This window comes from Orcinus orca, chromosome 3 (assembly GCF_937001465.1).
Source record: "Orcinus orca chromosome 3, mOrcOrc1.1, whole genome shotgun sequence".
Classification (NCBI taxonomy): Eukaryota; Metazoa; Chordata; class Mammalia; order Artiodactyla; family Delphinidae; genus Orcinus; species Orcinus orca.
Window position 1 is genome coordinate 19,985,263 of NC_064561.1, and position 14,590 is coordinate 19,999,852.

The 14,590-nt window shown below is 39.1% G+C and overlaps 1 protein-coding gene across 7 annotated transcripts in view; it reads left to right on the forward strand.

Annotated features, from left to right (window-relative positions):
• Positions 1-14,590, forward strand: part of UIMC1 (ubiquitin interaction motif containing 1) — a 138,521-nt gene that overhangs the window by 24,360 nt on the left and 99,571 nt on the right. The window lies entirely within an intron of this gene.

Below are 14,590 nucleotides of genomic sequence, written 5' to 3' on the forward strand. Positions count from 1 at the left end.
CACATTTACTGTATGACGTAGCTGTTAATACTGCACAAGTCCAATTAACAATTTAATTACTTTTAATGTTTAAGCAAAGTCAAGGGATTTTTCTCCCTTAAAATAAGTTTTAAACATCAAAACCTATGCCTGTAAAATTTAAAACTTTCAACAGTCCCAACGTTTTGAAACTATTTTAAACCATTATAAACTTCTCAAATGTTCCTTATATTATAGGTGTGTCAACCTCGTTATCTAGTGTAGAATCCTTCATAGGTTTCTCTGTCTCTTCACTGGGTGACTTTTTCTAAGTGCAGCTCATGAGTGCACTTTGTTGTTATTTCCATTGTTGTTATTGTTGTTACTTCCTTTGTTGTTACTTCCATTATGCTGTGGCCATCAAGCTTTCTTTTGACTTGTTTTACTGTAGTATTTTTGTTTTCATCCTCTTATTTTGAATCTTTTTGTATCTTTACATTTAAATGTAATTAAAATTTTTCTTTTAAATTACATTTAAATTTAATTTAAGGATCTCATTTAAATGTAAAAGAAATGTGAATTTCTTGTAGGCAGCACATATAGTTGAGTCTTTATTACCATTCTGACAGTCTCTGTCTTTAATTTGGGTATTTAGACCTTTCAAGTTTTATGTGATTATTGATATAGTTAGATTTGAATATATTGTCTTGATGTTTGTTTTTAATTTGTGCCATCTTTATGTCCTTTTTTGATTTTGGGGGGCACCTTTTTTGGATCACTCAAGTTGTTTTTTTTTAAATTTTTTATTGAAGTGTAGCTGGTTTACAATGTTGTATTAGTTTCTGGTGTACAGCAAAGTGATTCAGATATGTATATATATTCTTTCTCAGATTCTTTTCCATTATAGGTATTACAAGATACTGAATATAGTTCCCTGTGCTGTACAGTAGGACCTTGTTGTTTATCTGTTTTATATATAATAGTGTATAACTGTTAACCCCCAGCTCCTAATTTATCTCTCCCTACCCTTTTTCCCTTTGATAACCATAAGTTTGTTTTCTATGTCTGTGAGTCTGTTTATTTATTTTATTTTTTTATTGAAGTATAGTTGATATACAGTGTTGTGTTAGTTTCTGGTGTACAGCAAAGTGATTCATTTATATACATATGTATTCTTTCTAATATTCTTTTCCATTATGGTTTATTACAGGATACTCAGTATAGTTCCCTGTCCTATACAATAGGATCTTGTTGTTTATCCATTCTATATATAATAGTTTGCATCTGCTAGTCCCAAACTCCAATCCACCTCTCCTCTATCCCCCACCCTGGCAACCACAAGTCTGTTTCTGTTTCGTAGGTAACTTCATTTGTGTCATATGTGAGATGACACATATAAGTGATATCATATGGTATTTGTCTTCCCTCTTTTTTTTTAATATTTATTTTATTCTTGGCTGTGTCAGGTCTTAGTTGCAGCACTCGGGGTCTTCGTTGTGGCATGCAGGATCTTTCATTGTGGCGTGCAGGCTTCTCTCTAGTTGTGGCATGTGGGCTCAGTAGTTGCAGCGCGGGGGCTGCAGAGTGCGTGGGCTCTGTAGTTGCAGAAAACGGGCTTTCTAGTTGTGGCTCACATGCTCAGTGGTTGTGGCATGCAGGCTTAGTTGCCCTGCGGCATGTGGGATCTTAGTTCCCTGACCAAGGATGTAACTCGCATCCCCTGTATTGGAAGGCAGATTTTTTATTTTTATTTTTTTGTGGTACGCAGGCCTCTCACTATTGTGGCCTCTCCTGTTGCGGAGCACAAGCTCCGGATGCGCGGGCTCAGCGGCCGTGGCTCACGGGGCCTAGCTGCTCCGCGGCATGTGGGATCTTCCTGGACCTGGGCACGAAGCCGTGTCCCCTGCATCGGCAGGCAGACTCTCAACCACTGCCACCAGGGAAGCCCCAGATTCTTTTTTTTTAAAATATTTATTTATTTTTGGCTGCGTTGGGTCTTAGTTGTGGTATGGCATGCGGGCTCTCTAGTTGTGGCACACGGGCTTAGTTGCCCCGCGGCATGTGGGATCTTAGTTCCCTGACCAGCAATTGAACCTGCGTCCCGTGCATTGGAAGGCGTATTCTTAACCACTGGACCACCAGCGAAATCCCTTTTTCTTTCTGACTTACTTCACTTAGTATGATAATCTCTAGGTCCATCCATGTAGCTGTAAATGGCATTATTTCTTTTTTTTTATGGCTGAGTAATATTTCATTGTATACATATATACCACAACTTCTTTAACCATTCATCTGTTGATGGGTATTTAGGTTGCCCTCATGTCTTGGCTGTTGTAAATAGTGCTGCTATGAACATTGGGGTGCATGTATCTTTTCAAATTATAGTTTTGTCTGGATATATGCCCAGGAGTGGGATTGCTGGATCATATGGCAACTCTACTTTTAGTTTTTTGGGGAACCTCCATGCTGTGCTCCATAGTGGCTGCACCAATTTACATTCCCACCGACAGTGTAGGAGGGTTCCCTTTTCTCTACACTCTCTCCGGCATTTATTGTTTGTAGACTTTTTGATGATGGCCATTTTGACTGGTGTGTCTGTTTAGGTACTCTGCCTACTTTTTGTCAATCAAATATTTTTTATAATCTCTCTCTCTCTCTCTCTCTCTCCCTCCCTATGATCCCATTTTATCTCCATTTTTGACTTGCTGGTTATAATGCTTTTTTATTTTAGTGGTTATTTTTAGTATGCATATTTAGCCTATCACAGTCTACCTTCAAGTGATGCCATACCACTTCGTGTATAATATAAACATCTTACAATAGTTTACTGTTATTATCCCTCCCCAACTTTGTTACTGTTGTCATGCATTTTACTTGTACATGTATTGTAAACCCCATAATACATTATTATTATTTTGTTAAATAGTTATTGTTTGACGATAAAGAGAAACAGTCATGTAGTTATTCATGTAGTTTCCATTTTTGGTGCTTTTCATTTCTTTGTGTAACTCTGTATTTACATCTGGTGTCATGTTTTTCTTATGCCATAGACTAGGTAGCTTAAACATGTAAATTTACTTCCTAACAATTCTGGAGACGTCCAAGATCAAAGTGCCAGAAGGGTCAGTGTCTGGTAAGAACTCTCTCCTTGAGTTTCAGATGGCTACTTTCTCACTATGAACTCATATGGCTTTTCTTTTCTGCATGTACTGGGAGAAAGACAGCAAGCTCTCTGGTGTTTCCTCTTATAAGGGCATTAATTCCATCATGAGGATCCCACCTTAATGACTTCATCTAATCATAATTACCTCCCAAAGGAGGCAACTCTAAATACCATCACATTAGGTATTGAACATATGAATTAAACGGAGGGAGGCCCACAATCCAGTCCTGCCTGAAGGACTTTGTTTTTTGTTTGTGGGTCTGCTGGCAATTAATTGTTTCAGTGTTAGTATATCTGAAAAGTCTCTGTTTTGTCTTTTTTTTCCAATAAAGTTTTTAGTTTGGAATAATTTAGATTTGTTAAAATGTTGGAAAGATAGTACACAGGTTTCTTTATACCATTCACTCACTTTCTTCTAATGTTAACATCTTTTTAACATTATAACCATGGTGCATTTTTCAGAACTGAGACATTAACACTATTGCATTAACTAAACTCTAGACTTCATTCAGATTCACCAGATTTTCCACTACTAACCTATTTCTGTTCTAGGATCTAATCCAGGATATCATATTACATTTAGTAGCCTTCATTTTTTTTTTTTTACCTTTAAATTTTTATTTATTTTTATTGAAGTATACTAGATTTACAATATCATGTTAGTTTCAGGGGTACAGCAGAGTGAGTCAGTTATATATATTCAGTTATATATATATATATTCTCTATATATTCCTTTTCAGATTCTTTTCCCTTGTAGTTTATTACAAAATATAGTGCTCTGTGCTATATAGTAGGTCCTTGTTGGTTATCTATTTTGTATATAGTAGTGTGTATATGTTAATCTCAACCTTCTAATTTATCCCTCTCCCCAGCCCCCTTTCCCCTTTTGTAACCATAAATTTGTTTTCTGTGTCTGAGTCTCAGCCTTCATTTTTGAAAGATTTTGCTGATAGGTTAAAGAATTTTAGTAAGTTAACTTTCTTCTTTCAGTATTTTAAAAGATTTTGCTCCCCTGTCTTCTTGCTTATATTGTTTCCAGGAAATCTGGTATAATCTTTGTTTTTTCTGTGTGTTCATTGTTTTCCTCTGGCTTTAAGATTTTTCCTTTATCACTGTTTTTTGTGTTTGTTTTTTTTTCATCTTTTTTTTTTTTGGCTGCTCCATGCGGTTCCAGAGATCGAACCCATGCCCTCTGCAGTGGAAGTGGGGAGTCTTACTACCAGGAAAGTCCCTATCACACCGCTTTTTTTTTTGCTGTATGCAGGCCTCTCACTGTTGTGGCCTCTCCCGTTGCGGAGCACAGGCTCCGGACGCACAGGCTCCGGACGCACAGGCTCAGCGGCCATGGCTCATGGGCCCAGCCGCTCCACGGCATGTGGGATCTTCCCGGACCGGCGCACGAACCCATGTCCCCTGCATTGGCAGGTGGACTCTCAACCACTGCGCTACCAGGGAAGCCCTTACACCGGTTTTTAACAGTTGATTATGATGTGTTTATTTATTTATTTATTTTTGTATTCTTTTATACATATCCTGACTAGAAATTCTGTGAGGTATGACAACTCTGTCAGAGTGACTTGCCTTTTCACTCTTTTTTTTTTTTTTGCTGTACGTGGGCCTCTCACCGTTGTGGCCTCTCCCATTGCGGAGCACAGGCTCCGGACGCGCAGGCTCAGCTGCCATGGCTCACGGGTGCAGCCACTCCGCGGCATGTGGGATCTTCCCGGACCGAGGCACGGACCCGTGTCCCCTGCATCGGCAGGCGGACTCTCAACCATTGTGCCACCAGGGAAGCCCTTCACTCTTTTTTAATTTTAATATTTATTTATTTATTTTTGGCTGTGTCTTAGTTGCAGCATGTGGGATCTTTCATTGCGTGCAGGCTCCAGAGTGTGGGGGCTCTGTAGTTGTGACTTGTGGGCTTAGTTGCCCCACAGCATGTGGGATCTTAGTTTCCTGACCGGGGATTGAACCTGTGTCCCCTGCATTGGAGGGCAGATTCTTAACCACTGGACCACCAGGGAAGTCGCACTATGCTCTTTTAAAAAGATGCTTATTGTACCTGTGGGTTTTAGAACTTATTAGATCTGTGGATTTATAGTTTTCATCAAGTTTGGAATGTTCTCAGTCATTATTTCTTCACATGTGTTTTTGTTCCTTGCCCTGTACAAGGACTGTAGTTACCTGTGTATTAGGTCACTTGAAATAGTCCCACAGTTCACTGATACTCTTTTCATTTTTGTGAATGTCATATGAGTCACATTTCAAGTGCTCAGTAGGCACTAGTCGCTACCGAGTTTGATCCTGCTGATATAGAACATTTCTGTCATGGCATTGGCTAGTACTGCTCCTTTAAGAGATAACCAGGACTGGGGACTTCCCTGGTGGCACAGTGGTTAAGAATCCACCTGCCAGTGTACGGGACACGGGTTCGAGCCCTGGTCTGGGAAGATCCCACATGCCACGGAGCAGCTAAGCCCGTGTGCCACAACTACTGCACCCCCGCGCCACAACTACTGAAGCCTGCACAACTAGAGCCTGTGTTCCACAACAAGAGAAGCCACCGCAGTGAGAAGCCTGCGCACCGCAGCAAAGAGTAGCCCTGCTCGGCACAACTAGAGAAAGCCTGAGCGCAGCAACGAAGACCCAACGCAGCCAAAAATAAATAAATAAAATAAAATTACTTCAATCAATCAATCAATCTCATTTAAAAAAAAGTTTAAAAGAAAAAAAGAAGATAACCTGGACTAATCCTGTCTTGCCTTAAATCTGCTTACCTTGGACACCCCCAAGAAATTCAGGCTTCCCATAGCTTCTCTCATCACCTAGATTCTCATCCCACGACTCTAATCCGTCATCTGGGGGCACTTTTCTAATATGACTCAGTCTCCCTCTCCTGCGCTCAAAATGGCTCTGCCCTCTGGAATTAGGGTCAGTGATCAAAAAAATCGACATTCTTAACCCTCTCTGTGGAATTTCCCTTCATCTTCTTGCTCGAACTGAAAGATGGCTGTCCTCTGAGCATACTGCTTCTCCTTGTACCTTCTCAGGTACTGGCTGTTTCTTCTTCCTTACAACACAATACCACTGACCTGGAGGTGGGGTAAATATCCTCTTACTCTTGTTGTTGCTTCCAGACTACTGGAAAACCTGGTTTGAAGCACAGACCATTCTGCTACGCCTGCTGCTCCACCTTGAAGAAGTCATCTACTATCCTCCTGGTCACCCACCCCACCCCTTTTCCTGGCTATTCGTTGAAACTTTTAACATATCACTTGCTGTCTTTCTTTTTGCCAGTCTTGCCATCATTCTTGGTGATTTTAATATGTACATATTAGACTGAAGAATATGAAAGTTGCAGTTTCTGTAGTTCAACCTAAGCTATGATTCATTCAGTATCTGTCCTCTCACTTCCTTTACCTTTTTGCTATCAGCTCCCATGGATCATACCATCTCAGCCTTTCTCAAGTGGGATTTCTGAGAGAGAAGTAAGCCTAATGTCCTCAGGCATCCATTGTATGTAATGCATTAAACTCTGTCCTCCGCATCTAGAATAGTACCAACCAGTTATGTACCATCCTTGGGAGAAGTAAGGAAAACATTCGATTCATTTTCTGTGTTCTGTGGTTCCAGTGAGGAACGCTGATTGAGCCTGTCAATAATAATCATGCCACTTCCAACATCACCACCACCTGTCTTTTCCAGCTCACTCCTTCTAATACCCTAACTCCAATAATCCTTCAGTCCCACTAGGATGTCTAATTCCAGGCTATCACCTTCTCATTGTCCATCATCCTGTCATGTCCTCACTTTCCTTCTTACCTAACCTAGGTCTCATGGTTATACTAACTATTCACTTGAATATTCTTTCAACTTCTTTCTTTTCTTAAAAAAATTTTTTAACTGAAGTATAGTTGATTTATAGTATTGTGTAAGTTTCAGGTGTATAGCACAGCAATTCAGTTATAGGTTTTTACAAAATATGGAGAATAGTCCCCTGTGCTATACAGTAGGTCCTTGTTGGTTATATATTTTATGCATAGTATTGTGTATATGTTAATCCCAGGCTCCTAATTTATCCCTCCTCCACCCCCCTTTCCCTTTTGGAACCGTAAGTTTGTTTTCTGTGTTTGTCAGCCTCTTTCTGTTTTGGAAATAAGTTCACTTGTGTCTGGTTTTTTTTTTGTTTTAGATTGCACATATAAGCAATGTAATATGATATTTATCTTTGTCTGGCTTATTTCACGTAGTATGATAATCTCTAGGTCCATCCATGTTGCTGAAAATGGCATTATTTCATTCTTTTTTATGGCTGAGTAATATTCCATTGTGTGTGTGTGTGTGTGTGTGTGTGTGTGTGTGTGTGTGTGTGTATACCACATCTCTTTATCCATTCATCTGTCGATGGACATTTAGTTTGCTTTCATGTCTTGGCTATTGTAAATAGTGCTGCAGTGAACATTTTGGTGCATGAATCTTTTAGAAATTAGGGTTTTCTCTGGGTATATGTCTAGGAGTGGGATTGCAGGATCATATGGTAGCTCTATTTTTAGTTTCTTAAGGAAGCTCCAAACTTTTCCATAGTGGCTGTACCAATTTACATTCTCACCAGCATTGTAGGAGGCTTCCTTTTTCTCTACACACTTTCTAGCATTTATTTGTAGACTTTTTGATGATGGCCATTTTGACCGGTGTGAGTTGATACCTCACTGTCCTTTTTTTTTTTTTTTGATTTATTTGGCTGCATTGGGCCTTATTGTGGCACGCGGGATCTTCGTTGTGGCATGCAAGATCTTTCTTTGCAGCACACAGGCTTCTCTCTAGTTGTGGCGCACAGGCTCCAGAGCACGCAGGCTCAGGTGTTGTGACACAAGGGCTCTCTGGTTGTGACATGTCGGCTGTAGAGCACTGGGCTCAGTAGTAGTTGCAGTGTGTGGGCTTAAGTTGCTCCGCAGCATGTGGGATCTTGTTTCCCTGACCAGGGATCGAACCTGGATCTCCTGCATTGCAAGGCAGATTCTTAACCACTGGACCACCAGGGAAGTCCCCTCATTGTACTTTTTATTTATTTTTTACTTTTTATATTTTTGCGGTACGCGGGCCTCTCACTGTTGTGGCCTCTCCCGTTGCGGAGCACAGGCTCCGGACGCGCAGGCTTAGTGACCATGGCTCGTGGGCCCAGCTGCTCTGCGGCATGTGGGATCTTCCCGGACCAGGGCATGAACCCGTGTCCCCTGCATCGGCAGGCGGACTCTCAACCACTGCGCCACCAGGGAAGTCCCCCTCATTGTACTTTTGATTTGCACTTCTCTAATAATTAGTGACGTTGACCATCTTTTCATCTGCCTTTTGGCCTTCTGTATGTCTTCTTTGGAGAAATGTCTATTTAGGTCTTCTGCTCATTTTTTGATTGGGTTGTTTGTTTTTTTGATATTGAGCTATATGAGCTGTTTGTATATTTTGGAAATTAATCTCTTGTTGGTTGCATCGTTTGCAAATATTTTCTCCCTTTCTGTAGGTTGTCTTTTCGTTTTGTTATAGTTTCGTTTGCTGTGCAAAAGCTTTTAAGTTTAATTAGGTTCCATTTGTTTATTTTTATTTTCATTACTCAAGGAGGTGGATCCAGAAAGATATTGCTGCAATTTATGTTAAAGAGCATCTTGCCTATATTTTACTCTAGGAGTTTTATGGTATCTGGTCCTATGTTTAGGTTTTTATTCCATTTTGAGTTTATTTTTGTGTATGGTGTTAGAGAATGTTCTAATTTCATTCTTTTACATGTAGCTGTCCAGTTTTCCCAGCACCACTTATTGAAGAGACTGTCTTTTCTCTATTGTATATCCTTGCCTCCTTTGTCATAGATAAATTGACCATAGGTGAGTGGATTTATTTCTGGGCTTTCTATCCTGTTCTATTGATCTATATTTCTGTTTCTGTGCTAGGACCATTTTGTTTTGATGACTGTAGCTTTGTAATATAGTCTGAAGTCAGGGACCCTGATTTCTTGAGCTTCGTTTTTCTTTCTCAACATTGCTTTGGGTCTTTTGTGTTTCCATACAAATTTAAAAGTTTTTTGTTCTAGTTCTGTGAAAAGTGCCATTGGTAGTTTGATAGAGATTGCATTGAATCTGTAGATTGACTTGGGTAGTATGGTCATTTTGACAATATTGATTCTTCCAATCCAAAAACATGGTATAACTTTCCATCTGTTTGTGTCTTATTTGATTTCTTTCATCAGCATCTTACAGTTTTCAGAGTACAGGTCTTTTGCCTCCTTAGGTAGGTTTATTCCTAGGTATTTTATTCTTTTTGATGTGATGGTAAATGGGATTGTTTCCTTAATTTCTCTTTCTGATCTTTTGTTGTTAGTGTATAGAAATGCAACAGATTTCTGTGTATTAATTTTGTATGTTGCAACTTTACTGAATTCGTTGATGAGCTCTAGTAGTTTTCTGGTAGTGTCTTTAGGATTTGCTATGTGTAGCATCATGTCACCTGCAAAGAGTGACAATTTTACTTCCTCTTTTCCAAATTGGTCCCTTTTATTTCTTGTTCTTCTCTGCTTGCTGTGGCTAGGACTTCCAAAACCATGTTGAATAAAAAGTGGCGAGAGTGGACATCCTTGTCTCTTCCCTGATCTTAGAGGAAATGCTGTCAGTTTTTCACCATTGAATATGATATTAGCGTGAGTTTGTCATATGTGGCCTTTTTTACGTTGAGGTAGATTTCCCCTATGCCCACTTTCTGGAGAGTTTTTATCATAAATGGATGTTGTATTTTATCAAAAGCTTTTTCTGCATCTATTGAGATGATCATATGGTTTTTATTCTTCAATTCGTTGGTTTTTTTTTTTGGCTGCATTGGGTCTTTTGGCTGCGTTGCTGCATGTGACCTCTGTGTAGTTGCAGCGAGCGGGGGCTGCTCTTCATTGCCATGTGTGGGCTTCTCATTTCAGTGGCTTCTCTTGTTGTGGAGTTCAGGCTCTAGGCTCTCGGGCTTCAGTAGTTGTGGCATGCGGGCTCTAGAGCGCAGGCTCAGTAGTTGTGGCACATGGGCTTTGTTGCTACGTGGCATGTGGGATCTTCCCGAACTACAGATCGAACCCATGTCCCCTGCATGGGCAGGCGGATTCTTAACCACTGTGCCACCAGGGAAGTCCCTATTCTTCAATTTGTTAATGTGGTGTATCACATTGGTTTATTTGTGGATATTGAAAAATCCTTGCATCCCTGGGATAAATCCCACTTGATGGTGGTATATGATCCTTTTAATGTATTGTTGCATTCAGTTTGCTAGTATCTTATTGAGGATTTTTGCGTCTATGTTCATCAGTGATATTGGCCTGTAATTTTCTCTTTTTTTGTGGTTATCTTTGTCTGGTTTTGGAATCAGGGTGATGGTGACCTCATAGAATGAGTTTGGAAGTGTTTCTTCCTCTGCAGTTTTTTGGAGTAGCTTCAGAAGGATAGGTGTTAACTCTTCTTTAAATGTTTGGAAGAAGTGGCCTGTGAAGCCATCTGGTCCTGTACTTTTGTTTGTTGGGAGTTTTAAAATCACAGATTCAATTTCAGTACTTTTAATTGGTGTGTTCATATTTTCTATTTTTTCCTGGTTCAGTTTTGGGAGAGTGTATCTTTCTAAGAATTTGTCCATTTTTTTTAGGTTGTCCATTTTTTTTGGCATATAGTTGGTCGTAAGTTGTCTCTTATGGTCCTTTGTATTTCTGTTGTGTCAGTTGTGATTTCTCCTTTTCATTTCTGATTTTATTGATTTGAGCACGCTCCCTTTTTTTCTTGATGTGTCTGGCTAAAGGTTTATCAATTTTGTTTATCTTTTCAAAAAACTTTTAGTTTCATTGATCTTTCTGTTTTCTTGATCTCTATTTCATTTATTTCTACTCTGATCTTTATGATTTCTTTCCTTCTATTAACTTGGGGTTTTGTTTGTTCTTCTTTCTTTAGTTGCTTTAGGTGTAAGATTAGGTTGTTTCTTGAGATTTTTCTTGTTTCCTGAGGTAAGCTTGCATTGGTATAAACTTCCCTCTTAAAACTGCTTTTGTCGTGTCCCATAGGTTTTGGAATCTTTTTTTTTTTTGATTCCACCCATTTAAGTTTTATTATATGAATTATATAAATTTATTATATTTATTATAGGTAGGCATCTGTTGAAATTATTTCTTTTAAAAAATTTTTTTATTTTTACATCTTTTTTGGAGTATAATTGCTTTACAATGGTGTGTTAGTTTCTGCTTTATAACAAAGTGAATCCGTTATACATATACATATGTTCCCATATCTCTTCCCTCTTGTGTCTCCCTCCCTCCCACCCTCCCTATCCCACCCCGCTAGGTGGTCACAAAGCACCGAGCTGATCTCCCTGTGCTATGCGGCTACTTCCCACTAGCTATCTATTTTACGTTTGGTACTGTATATATGTCCATGCCACTCTCTCGCTTTGTCCCAGCTTACCCTTCCCCCTTCCCATATCCTCAAGTCCATTCTCTAGTAGGTCTGTGTCTTTATTCCTGTCTTACCCATAGGTTCTTCATGACAATTTTTTTTTCTTAAATTCCATATATATGTGTTAGCATACGGTAATTGTCTTTCTCTATCTGACTTACTTCACTCTGTATGACAGACTCCAGGTCCATCCACCTGACTACAAACAGCTCAATTTTGTTTCTTTTTATGGCTGAGTAATATTCCATTGTATATATGTGCCACATCTTCTTTATCCATTCATCCAATGATGGACACTTACATTGTTTCCATCTCCGGGCTATTGTAAATAGAGCTGCAATGAACATTTTGGTACATGACTCTTTTTGAATTATGGTTTTCTCAGGGTATATGCCCAGTAGTGGGATTGCTGGGTCATATGGTAGTTCTATTTGTAGTTTTTTAAGGAACCTCCATACTGTTCTCCATAGTGGCTGTACCAATTCACATTCCCACCAGCAGTGCAAGAGTGTTCCCTTTTCTCCACACTCTCTCCAGCATTTATTGTTTCTAGATTTTTTTTTTTTTTTTTTTTTTTTTTTTGCCCGCGCCGTGTGGCATGTGGGATGTGGGATCTTAGTTCCCTGACCAGGGATCAAACCCGTGTCCCCCGCATTGGGAGCGCGGAGTCTTATCCGCTGGACCACCAGGGAAGTCCCTGTTTCTAGATTTTTTGATGATGGCCATTCTGACTGGTGTGAGATGATATCTCATTGTAGTTTTGATTTGCATTTCTCTAATGATTAGTGATGTTGAGCATTCTTTCATGTGTTTGTTGGCAGTCTGTATATCTTCTTTGGAGAAATGTCTATTTAGGTCTTCTGCCCATTTTTGGATTGGGTTGTTTGTTTTTTTGTTATTGAGCTGCATGAGCTGCTTATAAATTTTGGAGATTAATCCTTTGTCAGTTGCTTCATTTACAAACATTTTCTCCCATTGTGAGGGTTGTCTTTTGGTCTTGTTTATGGTTTCCTTTGCTGTGCAAAAGCTTTGAAGTTTCATTAGGTCCCATTTGTTTATTTTTGTTTTTATTTCCATTTCTCTAGGAGGTGGGTCAAAAAGGATCTTGCTGTGATTTATGTCATAGAGTGACCTGCCTATGTTGTCCTCTAAGAGTTTGATAGTTTCTGGCCTTACATTTAGGTCTTTAATCCATTTTGAGCTTATTTTTGTGTATGGTGTTAGGGAGTGATCTAATCTCATACTTTTACATGTACCTGTCCAGTTTTCCCAGCACCACTTATTGAAGAGGCTGTCCTTTCTCCACTGTACATTCCTGCCTCCTTTATCAAAGATAAGGTGACCATATGTGCGTGGGTTTATCTCTGGGCTTTCTATCCTGTTCCATTGATCTATCTTTCTGTTTTTGTGCCAGTACCATACTGTCTTGATTACTGTACCTTTGTAGTATAGTCTGAAGTCAGGGAGCCTAATTCCTCCAGCTCCATTTTTCGTTCTCATGATTGCTTTGGCTATTCGGGGTCTTTTGTGTTTCCATACAAATTATGAAATTTTTTGTTCTAGTTCTGTGAAAAATGCCAGTGGTAGTTTGATAGGGATTGTATTGAATCTGTAGATTGCTTTGGGTAGTAGAGTCATTTTCACAATGTTGATTCTTCCAATCCAAGAACATGGTATATCTCTCCATCTATTTGTATCATCTTTAATTTCTTTCATCAGTGTCTTATAATTTTCTGCATACAGGTCTTTTGTCTCCTTAGGTAGGTTTATTCCTAGATATTTTATTCTTTTTGTTGCAATGGTAAACAGGAGTGTTTTCTTGATTTCACTTTCAGATTTTTCATCATTAGTGTATAGGAATGCCAGAGATTTCTGTGCATTAATTTTGTATCCTGCTACTTTACCAAATTCATTGATTAGCTCTAGTAGTTTTCTGGTAGCATCTTTAGGATTCTCTATGTATAGTATCATGTCATCTGTAAACAGGGACAGCTTTACTTCTTCTTTTCCGATTTGGATTCCTTTTATTTCCTTTTCTTCTCTGATTGCTGTGGCTAAAACTTCCAAAACTATGTTGAATAAGAGTGGTGAGAGTGGGCCACCTTGTCTTCTTCCTGATCTTAGTGGAAATGCTTTCAGTTTTTCACCATTGAGGACAATGTTGGCTGTGGGTTTGTCATATGTGGCCTTTATTATGTTGAGGAAAGTTCCCTCTGTGCCTACTTTTTGCAGGGTTTTTATCATAAATGGGTGTTGAATTTTCTCGAAAGCTTTCTCTGCATCTATTGAGATGATCATATGGTTTTTCTCCTTCTATTTGTCAATATGGTGTATCATGTTGATTGATTTGCGTATATTGGAGAATCCTTGCATTCCTGGAATAAACCTCACTTGATCATGGTGTATGATCCTTTTAATGTGCTGTTGGATTCTGTTTGCTAGTATTTTGTTGAGGATTTTTCCATCTATGTTCATCAGTGATATTGGCCTGTAGTTTTCTTTCTTTGCGACATCGTTGTCTGCGTTTGGTATCAGGGTGATGGTGGCCTCATAGAATGAGTTGGGGAGTGTTCCTCCCTCTGCTATATTTTGGAAGAGTTTGAGAAGGATAGGTGTTAGCTCTTTAAATGTTTGATAGAATTCACCTGTGAAGCCATCTGGTCCTGGGCTTTTGTTTGTTGCAAGATTTTTAATCACAGTTTTAATTTTAGTGCTTGTGATTGGTCTGTTCATATTTTCTATTTCTTCCTGATTCAGTCTTGGCGGGTTGTGTATTTCTAAGAATTTGTCCATTTCTTCTAAAATGTTGTCCATTTTATTGGAATAGAGTTGCTTGTAGTAATCTCTCATGATCTTTTTTATTTCTGCAGTGTTAGTTCTTACGTTTCCTTTTTCATTTCTAATTCTATTGATTTGAGTCTTCTCCCTTTTTTTCTTGATGAGCCTGGCTAATGGTTTATCAATTTTGTTGATCTTCTCAAAGAACCAGCTTTTAGTTTTATTGATCTT